General features: G+C 36.1%; 1 long non-coding RNA gene and 1 other non-coding gene across 2 annotated transcripts; one reads left to right on the top strand and one right to left on the bottom strand.

Moving 5' to 3' along the window:
- Positions 1–3,082: 3,082 nt before the first annotated feature.
- Positions 3,083–3,170, bottom strand: Trnay-gua (transfer RNA tyrosine (anticodon GUA)). The gene is given in 2 exon segments: positions 3,083–3,118; positions 3,134–3,170. It is a non-coding gene; the product is annotated as a tRNA-Tyr (tRNA).
- A 1,318-nt stretch (positions 3,171–4,488) lies between these two features.
- Positions 4,489–10,439, top strand: LOC134543314 (uncharacterized). Its single transcript, XR_010076908.1, has 2 exons — positions 4,489–4,694; positions 9,642–10,439. It is a non-coding gene; the product is annotated as an uncharacterized LOC134543314 (long non-coding RNA).
- The last annotated feature ends 4,520 nt before the right edge of the window (positions 10,440–14,959 follow it).

The raw sequence follows: 14,959 nt of genomic DNA, 5'->3' as shown, positions 1-14,959 counted from the left end.
AGTTATTACTGTGTGTGCACGTGAATGAAGACATGCAATGCTGCCACCACGCCGTCCTCAGGTTAAACTGGCCCATCAGTCTGCTCTCTTCTTGCAGGGACTGTACCGCCTGTCCTAATTTCCTGCACGCGCGCCGGGCCCCTGCAGCCCGCGACGCAATTTCCTCGATACAAGTTCCCTCTGCCTCGCCCTTTCGCCCTCTCGCCCGTCCTCAGCCGCCCTTCAGCGCGTCCTTACGACCAGGTTCGCTGCCCTTGTCCTTCCCCCATGGCCTCCATGGGCCCTGGACCCAGGATCGGAGGACAATTTTACAGTCACGTGCTACATTATAATTGCATGGTTATTTCTTACCTACACTCTTTCTAGAATATTATACAGGTTACAGTTATGGTTACTATTTTAAAAGTCCAAACAAATTTTTTTTTTATATAAAATTATGTTACTTAAAATAATCACAGCGATTATGTATATTTGTTTCACACCCTTCCCCGCTGCTGTTGCCGGCGGTACGGGCTCAACAAACTGCTACCTTTGAATATATATACTGTATAGAAGTCGCGAGTGGATAGGATTTAATCTACGTTTTTCAGAAGCGTATGATGAGCAGCTTGGGAACTTCACCGCTGCAGTGCGCTGCCGTAACGCCCTGTATCGTCTTAGTTGTTATTTACACGTTAGAGCGCAGCACTGTCGCCCGCTGTCATTCCCCGCACCCCCCCACCTATCATTCACTGCAGCTTAAGGTCGTTCAACAGGAGGGGGAAGGGGTGTTTGAAGAGTTCGACACTTGTCCGTTAGGGACCACCACAAGTCGATGCCCTAGAAATGGTGGCGATTGCGGCGGTGAATTAACCAACTACCTCAAAACCGTATTAGAAATTTTAACCTGGGCTGGCGACTTCTATACAGTATATATATTCAAAGCTGCTACAGGGCTTCGCCAAGGCGTCGTGTGATGGTCCGCGCCCCGCCTACTTCAGGAGCCACAACTGTCTTACGTATCCTGTTACAAAAGAGTGAAGAGTAAACGAGCAATTGCCCCCGTCTACCTGGGCGAGCAAAGCTTCAGGAAAACCCACGCGATTTAAAAAACTGCTCAACATGTCCGATCGGCTTCTGTTTTACGAGGGCGGACGAGTAGATTCTGGTTCCGTATTTCTTTTCTAAACTGTATTTTTAGAAGAGTGAGAAGGGCTAAAAACACGTGTTTTCAGAATAACTTCTAGGCCATGAAACATCTGGTAGAGATTTTTGTAATCACTTAAGGGCCTTGTTATCCAAACTTTATCTTAATTTCTCCGCCATACTATTTTATGGTTACCGCCAAAATGGCATAGTCGCTTTATGCAAGGCGAGAAAGACCGCGCGCAAGTTCACGGCCTTGCGTTTGGAGGCGATACCGCTCTAGAAGCACCAGCGAAAATACTTAGCCTATGCTTGATACGCTCTTAGAACGCTCTTCTAGCCTATGGCCGGGTTTGTAAACTGCGCAATAAACGCAATAACGCAAGACGCAAAAAAAGTTAAATAACGTTTTCAAATACTCATTTATAAACTACGCAATACGCAAAAAAAAAAAAAAAAAACAACGCAAGCATCGCCCAACTTTAAAAATATTGCGTTTCGGTTTGCGTTTCAGCCTTACATATTTAAAATGGAGTGTTTCGAAAACTTAAAAAAGACGTCAATTTTATGTGCATAGAAGGCCAATATTTCCTTTTTATTATATAGCTACATCATATTTACACTTGTTAAATTTTTACACAGTGAAAGAAAATAACAGTTTTACATCAAATTACTGATAATATATTTTGTTTTCATGATAAATATAAATTACCCAAAAAGGCCCGTGGTAAAAAATTTGTTTTCTCATGTTTTAATATTTTAAGTAATAGTGTTGGTGATGTCTTTCAACTTGAGTGCTTTATAAACGACGGTGATTTTCTTGCGTTGGTTGCGTGTTGCGTTGTTGCGTAGTTGCGTTCCTTGCGTTGTTTATAAGCCCAAAAACCTACAATGACACGGAAAAGAATCACGAACCCACAAGATATTTACGTTTCACTATCCTTCTGCCACTTTCACAATGCACGGAAACTTAAAAAATAGCAAGGAATGAAATTTAATTTCACGGTAAAAAAATATATATTGCTAAAACAATTTGAGATATTTATGAGAACACGTCAGAATTTAATTATATAATAAAAATAAACCAGAAATCAATTAAAGATTGCTGGATATTCTTTTACTCTAAACCATTTTTCACGAATTTAAAATGTAAAAACAAACATGGCTACCACCGCGGCCAAATACTCGGCCTCTATTGGTTGCACGGAGTAACGTAAACGGAAGAGCTGGGTATTGGCGAGCATCATTTATACGGAGACGGATGCATAATGGAACCGACCATCTACAATGCCACGTATGCGGACATGACCCGCAATGCTCAGCTCTTTCGTTTACGTTACTACGTGCGACCAATAGAAGCCGAGTATTTGGCCGCGGTGTTAGCCATGTTTGTTTACAATTAAAATACGTGAAAATTATATTCAAGGACAAAAATATATATGGTTTTATTATTACTTTTGTTACTTTTTATTAAATATGTAAACGCTAACCGGATCTCATTTATTTTACAAATTCAATTAATTTTTTGTAGTCATGAAGTTAAATGTCATTGATTAATTTTTTTTTCATTTCGGTTCCGTGCAAAGTGGAAACGACAGACGGATAATGAAACACAAATATCTTGCGGACTTGTTTCCATTTACGTGATACGTCTCCACTTAGTGTCGTTGTAGAACGGATCTAAGATAAAATTTTGGGGTTGAGGCTGAATTCACATTAAGTACATAGACGTTGCTACATTCAAATCTATAATTCAAAATACTAGAATAAAATCCCCTGCTTATTTAAGGTAGTGCGTTGAAGTTTACGATGCATCATTAATGTTAGTATGAATTGTTAGCGATTTCGGCACTTGAAAGATAAAAATTGAAAGCAAAAATTAAAATACGATTGTGTGAGAAAATACACTTATACAATAAATAACAATTAAAGTTTATGTAAAAAATATTTCTTCGCTTCCTCCGGGCCGGATTTGAACCAGCGACCTATGGATTTCTATTATACAACTCTACAGTCCACCGCTCTACCAACTGAGCTACCAGAGGAGCCGTTGATAGAAATGTAATTAATAATGTATATAAATATTGTTATCTATTCTACACATATTTTTATTTAAGTCAAATTGTTTCTTGTTGCGTTTAACATAGAAAAATTTACTATCATCTATATGTTTTCCATAAAGTTGAGTTCCTTAATGTATTTTCCCCTACCTTTTGAGATGGTTCCGTCTAAATGGGCAGCACCACCAGACATCAGATCAGTGACACAAATATAAGGCCAATTCAAACTTGAAAACTCCTGAAAGTGCAATAAAAATAAACAACATGAAAAATATTTTAATTTGTTCTGATGGATGAAGAAATTCAACACAACAAAACACAATGCACCAAAAATATGAAATTAGAGTCAACTAATTACTTATGTATTTAATCAATTACCATTAAAAAAAATAAAGCTAGTTAGAAATTTCATGCTTTCCTTTCAAAATCAAGCTGGCGTATTGACTGACATTTTAAAACACAGTAATATAATTTTTGTTTAGTTACGTATTAAACAATCATACCATATATATAACACCCTGTTGATATAATATATTATCAGAACAATTATTTATAAATAACTTACTAAATTTAACTTATTTCTAAATATTTACAATTAGTGCCACGACAATTTTTGACAACTAGCAGTTTTCATATAGTTTAACTTTTACTAGACAGAGCGCTGCACATACAATAGTAATCGATTACACGTAGAATCTCTTACGCGAGAAAAGTGATTCCAGCGAACCTGGCAGCTTAAAAATGTACCTACGTCGTTTACGTGCGTAAAAAAAAACGTGTACAGTAGTGGCATCTAGCGGGGCTGAAGTGTAAAATAACTTAAAATGCAGTAAATTGTCTGCGCTTCGCCAATGATAATTGACTAGAGTTTCCCATATTGTCCTATTACGATATTTGGTAATAACTAAATTCAGTTAGATAACAAGGCCGTGAACAAAGAATATGGCTTTCCATTTTCATTTGTATATAATTTTTCACGAGGTGAAACATAAAGCCGGACAATAGATGAGGCTAATGAATCCAACAGTTGAACCATTTCAAAACTATTAAATTTTTATAACGTAAAACGGGGTGACTAGGAACAAATTTTTGTAACATATTTTGAAAATTAATACATTGTTCTAACAATAGTTTTAATATGCATAGTTATATGTATAATTATTTTCTGCTATATTATGTTTAAAATAATTTTTCGAACTTTTGATCCTATTCACCCCATTTTATTGTAACTTCAACCCCCTTCCCCCTTCTCAACCGACTTTACTGAGCAACGGCCCGGTTTGTTTGGCCAAGAACGTCAGCAGAATTTTATTTGTTTTGGATTCTCGGGGCGACGGGGCGTGGATGTATCCAATCTCCCCCATGTGTGCGCCTTTGCGTTTGGCTTAACTTTTGCTAGCTCATGATTAGATTAACCCGTAATCGACACATATGGGTCCTGGGGACCCGTGGAAATTTTAATTTCGCTCTACGTCAGTGAGGGTTTGTAGCACTGGCCCAGCCATCCAGGTAGTTTCCTAACCCTCAGTCGGCCTTGGACTAGTGTGGTGTTCATTCCTTTGCAGGTGCTTGTTGATGCTATAGAGGTATGCTTGGGTCCTCAGGACCCATGTGTGTCAGTTAGGTAACTTTTACAACTACGTGTTCTGTACTAAGTTTTGCAATATGGATGGAGGTTCGGATGAAGATCAAGTTTTGGCAGCTTCAGACCGAACATTAAGTGATACTGATTACATTAGTGGTTCAGATAGTGACTATGAAGTAAGTGAACATGAATCTGGAACAGATGAAAGTGGAGATGAAGAGGACACTAATGGTGAGTCTGAAGGCTCAAATTATTTTTATGGGAAAAACAGAATGAAATGGTCAAAACATTCAGTTATACGAGGTAGAACAGCACAACATCATACCAAGATGTCATTTACCAGGTACAAAAGGAGAAGCTATCCAGATAGGAACACCAAACCCAATAGCATTTTGGGAGCTTTTGTTTACAGCTGAAATGCTACAGGAAATTGTTCTTCGGACTAACGAAAGAATAATTTCTGTAACTGAAGGTATCAACAAACTGTCGTATCACCATGAAAATGATGTGACTGAAATAAAGGCCCTATTAGGTTTGTGTTATCTGTGGGGTGCTTTCAAATCGAACAGTGAAGATCTGTTGGCTGTATATGCTAAAGATGGGACTGGAAGGCCAATTTTTCGTGCAGTAATGCCATACAACAGAGTATTTTTTCTACTACGCTGCTTGCGTTTTGATGATTCAAAAACATGGGTTGAAAGACAGCAGTCAGATAAGCTTGCTCATATCTCATGGTTATTTGCGAAATTCATAGAGCAGTGTCAGCGCAATTATTCAGTAGGTCAGTACGTAACTATTGATGAGATGCTTGTTGGTTTTCGAGGAAGATGTTCGTTTCGCATGTACATACCCTCGAAACCCAGAAAGTATGGGATAAAAATATTTATATCCTGACAGATGCCAAATTGCACTATTGTTTGAATGCTGAAGTGTACTGCGGCCTAACTGTAGGACAGCAATCTACATCAAAACCTAGCTTGTTAGTTCCATCAATGGTGGTACTGAGATTAGCAAAACCTATTCAAGGAAGCAATACAAATATTACGGGTGATAATTGGTTCACGTCAATAGAACTTGTCTGAGCTAAACAAAATGAACCTTACATACATAGCTTTGAATATATATACTGTATAGAAGTCGCGAGTGGATAGGATTTACTCTACGTTTTTCAGATGCGTATGAAGAGCAGCTTGGGAACTTCACCGCTGCAGTGCGCTGCCGTAACGCCCTGCATCGTCTTAGTTGTTATTTACACGTTAGAGCGCAGCGCTGTCGCCTGCTGTCATTCCCCGCACCCCTCATCCATCATTCACTGCAGCTCAACGTCATTCAACTGGAGGGGGAAGGGGTGTTTGAAGAGTTTGACACTTGTCCGCTAGGGACCACCACAAGTCGATGCCCTAGAGATGGTGGCGCTTGCGGCGGTGAATTAACCAACTACCTCAAAACCGTATTAGAAATTTTAACCTGGGCTGGCGACTTCTACACAGTATATATATTCAAAGTACATAGGGACAATAAAAAAAAAAAAGTCAACTACCTGCAGCATTTGTCAACTCTAAAGGAAGAGAAGTATCATCTTCTTTACATGGTTTCTCTGGAAGAATCACATTAGTTTCCTTTGTTCCTAAAAATAGAAAAGTTGTGAATATGATTTCAACAATGCATCATACCAAACACATTGACGAGTCAACAGGAAAACCAGTTGTTATAATGGACTACAACCAAACTAAGGGTGGAGTGGATGCACTTGATGAGAAATGTCACAATTATTCCACTGGGCGTCGCACTCGTCAATGGCCAATGGCTATTTTCTATGCATTGCTAGATATTGCAGGTGTGAATTCACATGTTTTATTCAGCGGCAACAGCCAGACCCTTGAAGTGGACAAAAGACGTTTCCTTGTTCAGTTGGGAAAAGAGCTTGCCAGTGAACATATGCATCGAAAACCGCAGGCACCAAAGCTGAGGAAGGACATCAAAGAAAGTATATAAACCATTCTAGGAATCAAACAAGAAACAAGTCAACCTTCTACATCAGGAGAAAACGCTTCTGTCACCAAATCTAAGAGGAAAAGATGTACTTCTTGCCCGCCCAAAAGAGACAGGAAGACCTTTCATGAATGTGTCAAATGTCATGTTTCTTTGTGTGTTCAGTGTGGGAAAATAGTTTGCTCTAAGTGCATTTAGCAAAATTTTTATACCTATGTTTTGTGGTGATGTGTTTAGTAATAATTTATGTGATCACAAGGAAAGCAGTATGGACTTCTGAACAGTTATGAAAGAGCCTTCAAAGAGCTGCAATTATTTTTTGTGTATTATCTTTTCGAAAAATTTGTGATACCTGAAGATAAAGACATATATTGACTATAAGACTACAATGTTTTGATACTGTATCTTAATTAAAAAACCAAGATACAGTTCCACTTAAAAATCACAATTCAACAAAAAATTACAAATGCACTGATTTCCAAATTATTTTTTTGTAATGTTTGTTAAATGTATTTTAAAACACAGATTTTTGTAATTAAAGGTAATAAATGTTGGAATTCAAACATTTTTTTCAATTTCTTAAACAAGCAACATACTTAACAGAAACCTAGAAGAAGAAAAATTGGGTCCCTGGGACCCATGCGTGTCATTAATGTAATTTTTTTTGTGTGTGTTGATTACGGGTTAAAATAGATATTTCACTCGCAATTGGTCTTTCACCCGGTGGCAAGAAGTCCTCCTTTTTCACTCACTCTTCCTCCCCACCCTTCAGATTTCTCCGAAGGTCCCTTACATCTCACCCATTCCATTCCATTTCCTTATTGTCCTCTGAAGGAAAGCATTCCTACCTACCTCTTTCCATTCGCCTTCATTCTCCCTGAAGCTTCCACCTGTGACCTCTCTGTCATTTATACCCTCCTCTATGTTTCCTATTTCCCAGCTCCGCCTCTCCCTTTAGCACCTTGTACAGTTTGATTAACCTTTCCACCCTTCTCCACCTTTGTAATGCTTCTCACCCTAGCTTCTTAATCATCTCAGTCCGACTATGCATTCCCCCTCCTGCCCTTCCTTTCTCCTCCACATGCTATGCTCTATCTGGACTCATACAATATATTTACAACATGTTTAAAAGCCAGTCTCTCTTTATTCTATGTTTGTAAGTAAGGGCATGTCCAGTTTTGAATGGAAAGAGTCCAAACAATAGCTTGTGAGCATTACATATTTTATAACTAAGGCTTCTTGTTTTTCCACTTCAGAATAGGGAAGCAGCTATCCTCCCTCCCCCTGAAAAATTCTTTGTTTTTAAGTTGGTTCAATTTATTTGCATGTAACAGTTAATCGGCCAGTTAATAATGATTCTTAATCAAAAAACCAAAACTTAATGAATTATAGAAAATTTTCCAACAGTTTTAAAATACCCACCCTGCACGAAATTATATAATACATACTGTAACTCCAAATTTTTGCCACACAATCAGGAATAAAGTTACTAGTGATAACAATTCAAGATTAAATCAAACATTATATACTTTTGGGAAAAATATTCTTACTATCATAGTGAAAAAAAAAAATGTACTATGCTTACTTAGCAAGTTATTTGAAAAGATGGCTCATTCAAGCAATGTATTTTAAGATAGCATAGTACATTTTTTTTAAAGTATGAATAGTCGAGTCTTGCAAATAAATTTGGAATTCTTATTAACATTAGGGTTATTCATGATTGCATGATAAAAATTTAGTCACAGTATTTAATAATTTGGTGAGAGAAGGGATTTTAAATATTCTGAAGAGAAAAGAAAAACCTAACACTCAAAAACTAAGACCATTTTGACGTAATAACATCTTATAAATCTATGAACGCCAGCTGCACGCACAAAAAAGCATGGCTCATTGTCACGTTCCGCCTGAGCTGAGCATGCAATAACCGGCCAACCACTATGCGAGAAAATCTTCTATAATATCAAACAGGTTCAGGTGGGCTTTTTAAAAGCAGCAATTTAAAAAATTTGATTTATTTGTCCACTTTCGTCATTTCAAATTAACAATTTACTGACATTGATTTGATTTCAGTTTATTTCTATAACTAATTTTTCGTGATTATATTTAAACAAATTATTGAAATTAAATTTGCAAAAACTGTAAATAATATTTGAAAATTAAAAAGTATGTAATTTTTCATCAATGTTTTCTTATGTTATGACGTTATCATAAAAAATTATTGTCCGTAAACAGACTTTACAGACAACCCCCCTCCCCCCCAACCCCTTTTAAATTCAGAACAGAAATTAATTGGCCTAGGCTTGACATTGAGTTCTGAGACATGCCTGTATAAGGGGGCTACCTACCTAGCTACTTGTTACAGAAGCCAAGAAGCACGCAGGGCAAAACTGCCATTCTTATTAGGACTTCATCACCTCTACATGCGAGGCATTGAGCTGGAAGACAGATTTTTATAACATTATGTTCCAACTATGAACTAGAAGTAGTGACCTATAATAATACATATGGTGTAAAAGTATGTTTGTGCAATGCATGTTCTTACGGTACATTCAAGATTTGGTTCCAACAACATTTTTTATATTACATTCATTTTAAAAAAAATTAAGAATTTTATATTTGTTGTATGTTATTGTGAAGCTTTTAACGCCATTTTCCAAGTTACATGGGTGTCTCTAAAAACTGCTGCTTATAATTAATATGTAATAGTAGTTGAGAAAATTTTTTTGTTTGCAGACAAATTTCAGTATAAGCGTAGTTTCATTTATAATCGAGACAGTTTTAGTTAGACAATAGACACCTTTCAAATCTAGTTTGTAAATTAAACATGTATGTAAATATTTTTTTTTTCTTCAACATGGTACTTCTGCTTTGTGCTGCAGCCTCAATGCGGCCTTGGCTTTTCGCAAACCCGTCGGTTGACACCTCGAAGCTCATCGTCCTAGTGCCAGCTTGCGATCTCCCAGGGAACCAGCATCCGACGGGGGTCCCCGCAGCCTCCGGGAAGGGGATCCCTACGTGTACCGGCTCCAACCTCTGGAGCCGACCACAACCCCGTGTGGTTTCTCCAGAGACCCGGGTCGGCGTTGCTTGTCGTAGGAGCTAGCCGGCCCGAGGAAAGAGACTGTCAGATGTGGGAGATCCACACCACTCCGCACCTCCAGATGCCACCGACTGCAGCTCGTACACTTTGTCCAGGGTGTCCACACAAATATTTAATAAAATTTCCCAGACCAAATTTTATATTTTTTTATAAACAATTTACAATTTTTTTGCAATTTTCTGAATGAAAAAAAAAACATTTACCATCCCCATATCTCTTTACATTTTTTTTAGTTCAAACAGAAACTATCTGGGGAAAAAAAACTTTCAGTCTGGGTGAATTTACTCTCAAATTACTATGACTGGGGAATTTCAATGACTTTTCCAGGATTTCAAGTAAATTCCGAGATGTGGCCACCCTGTTTTTAATTTTTGGTTACAGTATTTCAGTTTGTAAGTTACACTTCCGTCCTTTGAATATGCTGTTTGTTGTAAAGTGCTAAAGTCCTGAATGCTGTATATAATTAAAAAATACTGCTTTGTGCAAAGATAAGTCATTTTGGTCTGTTAAACACGTGAGTCAAATGGTTTTCATTTAAATATAAAAACTCAAAATATTCAATAAAAAAAAGTACATATTTCTGTCTTTATTCATTCATTTGCACAATCTTTAGTTCCTACAATTGTTTTCTGTATACCTACTACAAGGTTTATGAAAATTGAAACTGCCATAGATTGTTGTTTCTGAGTTCCTTGGAACTTAATGTTTCGTTTCACCTGCCATGTGGTAAGCATTAATTAATTTTGAAACTATGGAAAATTAACTGCTTGTGAGCGATCATGACACTGGTCACGCAAAAATTTTTTAATTATTACTTACTTACTTTAATTATTACTTATTACCACTTTGCCCGCTGTTTGCTTTCAAATTCTTTCCATTTGTTGGTGGGAATATAATTTTTAGGAATTTGGGAGGACAATAGTATAAAGTCTGCTGCCAGCATAGAAATGGGAATATTAAATCCTATACTGCTTGCTGAGTTTCTTTGTAAACTGGCACAAAAAAAATTAACGATGGGAGGTGTGTATATAGTAAAGGGCAGAGAGTAAGGCATTAGCCCACACAACATGTGTTAACAAAAAACAAATACTACAAAAAATGTGCATGTGTAAAACTGAAGATTTAGTTTCACAGAAATAAACTATTTGATGTACTACTGCTCTACAAAGCCAGAAAGATAGCGTAAGTGCTTTACTAAAGCTCTAGCATCCAAAACATAATCATGTGAATTGATAACATATTTAGTTTAAATGACACGTGCAAAGCTTCAAACAAGCCAAACCCTACGAAGCTGATTATTCTACATACTGTGTTCAATTCACTGTACCTGTATTTGCAGACCAAGAGATCCCCAGTGTTTTGTGAGGATGACAGTGTACTCATGCATGTCATCTTCCTGACATATATCATTACTACCATCATGCATTTCATCTTCTTGACACTGGTTGTAATTAATATCATCACCAAAATGAGACGTCACAACCTCATTCATAGCATGCAAAGCATCATCAGGTACATGTTCACTAGTCATGCAACCATCTGCGAACAACAGTGGTAATAGTTCATCACATGCAATACCTATGGTGGAAACTCATTATAAAGCACCTCACTTTAAAGTATTTCTCACTTTAAAGTACATATTTTCAGATCCCTACAAGAAGTTTTACATTCGGTAAACAGTTCAGTTTACAAAACTTTCATTATAATGTAACAAAAATTTTTTTTCCAGGTACATTGTAATGAAATTTCACTTAGTTAGAATTAGGTAAATGCATAGTTGTTAAATTCAACAACAAAAATAGTATTAACTAACTTTAAATATCTTATACAATCATGCATCTGAAAGAACTGATAGAAAAGAAAAAAACTTTTAAAGACTGAATTGTGTACTATAAAAAACTAATAGTTGTTGAAAGCACACTCAAGAGGCACTAATTACAATAAGAAAGCAATCAGAAGCAAAGAAGAGAGAGACTGACAAGGTCAAAGCGATCTGTATGCTCTTTAGTCCAGAAAAAAAACTCCACTGCTGAATGAATTATATCTATTACCTACATTACTTTTATTTGCATGATATATGATTTTACTTAATATTATATGGTACCTATATTGCACACGAAAGTCCAAATAAGAATTAGTATTATGATGATTTTTCTCATTTATAATTTCTACTAAATGTATTAACAGCATTGATACCAAATATCTGGATGACCATGCTTCACTTGGGAAAAGCGAAACTCTGTTTACAATACAATGAAAAATCTTACAACAGCCATGCTGAACTAGCGATTTTGCCAGACTATCGAACGTCGATGTAGTTTAGGCGGGAATACCAAAACTTATATTTAACCCACTATAAAACAAAAAACACTGTACTGAAACAAAAACTGACAGTAATGATAAACTTTGAGAGAACTAAAAATGCCGGTAACGCAGACTGCCAGCCAAGATCAACAGTTGGAATCCACCCAAAAAAATTTGAATGTAAGCGGCTCGATTGGTGCCGGATTTCGGAATGATTCAAACCACAGAATGCCAGATTAAATTATATTTGTTTACTGTTGCATGTATTCTAAATTTTAATGTAAAATTTACAGTAAAACATTGTTTCCTACAGTTGGGACTGATGTAGTTCTATTAATGGCCCCTGAAAACAGCTATTCTTTAAATTTAATCAAAATGGTTAGAGCTCGTTTTGAGAAACCCAGAAAATAAATTTCATGAATGGCTTATTTAATGGTACAGGAAATGAATTGACTTATAAACAGTTCCACAGAAATCGATACATAGGTTTATGACGGTGAGACTGCTAAGGTTGTGATAGGTGCTCAGCCACCAGAGGTTAGGACATCTGCCAACAGGAACGTGATGTTTCAACAGGCAGTCTCCATGAAAACATGCTCGTAACAAGTTAAACAAGTGTGAAGTGTCTGTCATGCAGGCAAAGAGATTTGTTAGACTTAATAATGCCTGGTCTCCACACTTTCGTATGCAGCTTCCATTAATATGTAGTAATGGTCAGATAATTCCCACCGAGGTGATCCACTGGGTTTCCGTGTCTGCTCCATTCAAACATTGCTTCGTCTCGATGTTGAAAATATGTTAAAACTTTAATCCATTTATTTATTCAGAAAAATTTACTACGGCAGAAATTGGCCACATCACACGTGAGTAATAATTTTGGCGCTATGCCAAATTAACATAGCAATAAAAATTTACTTTTTGATCACCTGCACCTCACAAATGAAAAAATACTCTCTGAAGGAACACATTTTAATAATCTTCATAAAATAATAGCTTTATTATTGTTACAATCCAAACCTCTCCGGCTACCTACGGTCTGAATTTCACATGCATACAGCACTTGCGAAATTATGGCGTCCTGCAAGTATTAAACTCAAGACCGTTCACAAACATGAAAATGATTATCTTACTACAATTAAAGGGGTTATGCAAACATTTACGATCTGCCTGTTTGTTAATATCTTAAAGAGAATTTTCAAAAAAAAGATTTTGAAGCACCAAAACAACTTTCTTAGCAACGGTTAAATATTTAACTTTTACGGTATCAAATTTTTTATTATGTAAATAGTTTTGATATTATTTGCATTGTGGCAATAAATTTCTCTGGTCGTTGTGGATACTAACATTGGAAAGTCACCACCAGAGGGCTGCGAGTACTTCAACAAAATTTGATGTTCGAGTCACCATTACAATAAAATAAAATGTTTTTATTATTCATTACTAATAGATACAGCAATTGGGACCTATTCACCAAATTTTTTTAATGAAACAAGCCTCAAAATTTATTGAGAAATTTGGATTTGTTTTATGCAACATAGTGTATAAATAATGCATGTGATAATAATAATATATGATTGACAAAAAAATTTGAACTTAAAAACTTTCCTTGTTTAAAAATGCATTGACAGGCGTTTTCCTTCCATTTTATACCACCCAATTGTTCTCTAAATAATTTTTTTTCTTCATATTACCTACTGTATTTTGCACAGTTTTTTTTTGTGGATTCTCTTGAAGTGAGGGAACAAAAATTTACTGAATCTTTCAATTAGAATCAAAAAATATTAAAATTTCATGAGTAATTTGATATTCAATTCAAATAAGAAAAACAGGACTCGCAAAAGCCCAGTCAGATCCACTATGACACTTAAGTTAATTCAAACAACATATAATTTAGTCTGCAGATGTTTTGTTTTTATTTTAAACAAGTTTAATATCTTGTTAGCAACTGTAGGACAGTCTCACACAACACCTATAGGTCGTCTCATCCTTTGTTTGCAGTGCACATTTTAACTGGCACTATTTTCTCTTTCCAATGCTCATTAATTGCTATTAGCGCTGTACTTGTTTCGGTGTGGTCTTTTGCCAGGTACACCCAAAGAGCACACACAAATTTTAGATTCAACTTTATAACATAAAAATATACTTTTTTTTAATATACTTTAAAAATGTTATATTATAAAGGAAGATTTAGAATTAGAATTTTGGAAATACCTTTTGTTGCTGTATTTCATCAAAAGCATTATCTGATAACATTAGATTTTTTCTTTTAAGGAGACACAAATAAATAAGGCCATCTTGGTTTCAACTGATTTTGTCATAATTTTTTTTAATATCTTTTAACATTAAACATTATGCTCTGTTTGCCTAAAGCCCATAATTAATGGAATGTCTTGTTATTAATAGTGACCATTGCTACAAATAGTTTCTCATGTAAAATAATACTGTCAAAAGATACTATTTTATGGTATTAGAAATATCAACAAATAATAAAATTAAAAAAAATATATAAAAACTTATTGTAATATTGGTAGTATGCAAATAATAATTTTTATGTTAACAAGCCTAGTAGTATCTGGCAACAGTGGGTGCCATTTGCTCTGCACTGCAAACAAAGTGCGAGACAGATGTTCTGGTTAACTAGAAAGGAATCCACCATGGCCTAAGGGAAAGACCCTGAGAAATCTCAGGAAGCCATGGAAACGTGAATCAGGGTGGCAGGATGGATTCACACCCCAAGTCCCCAGGGATGTGAATCCCAGTGCCGCTCCGTGATTGGCGGCCATGAACGTACCT

This window comes from Bacillus rossius (genome assembly GCF_032445375.1).
Source record: "Bacillus rossius redtenbacheri isolate Brsri chromosome 9 unlocalized genomic scaffold, Brsri_v3 Brsri_v3_scf9_2, whole genome shotgun sequence".
Lineage (NCBI taxonomy): Eukaryota > Metazoa > Arthropoda > Insecta > Phasmatodea > Bacillidae > Bacillus > Bacillus rossius.
This window is presented reverse-complemented; position numbering and strand designations above follow the sequence as displayed.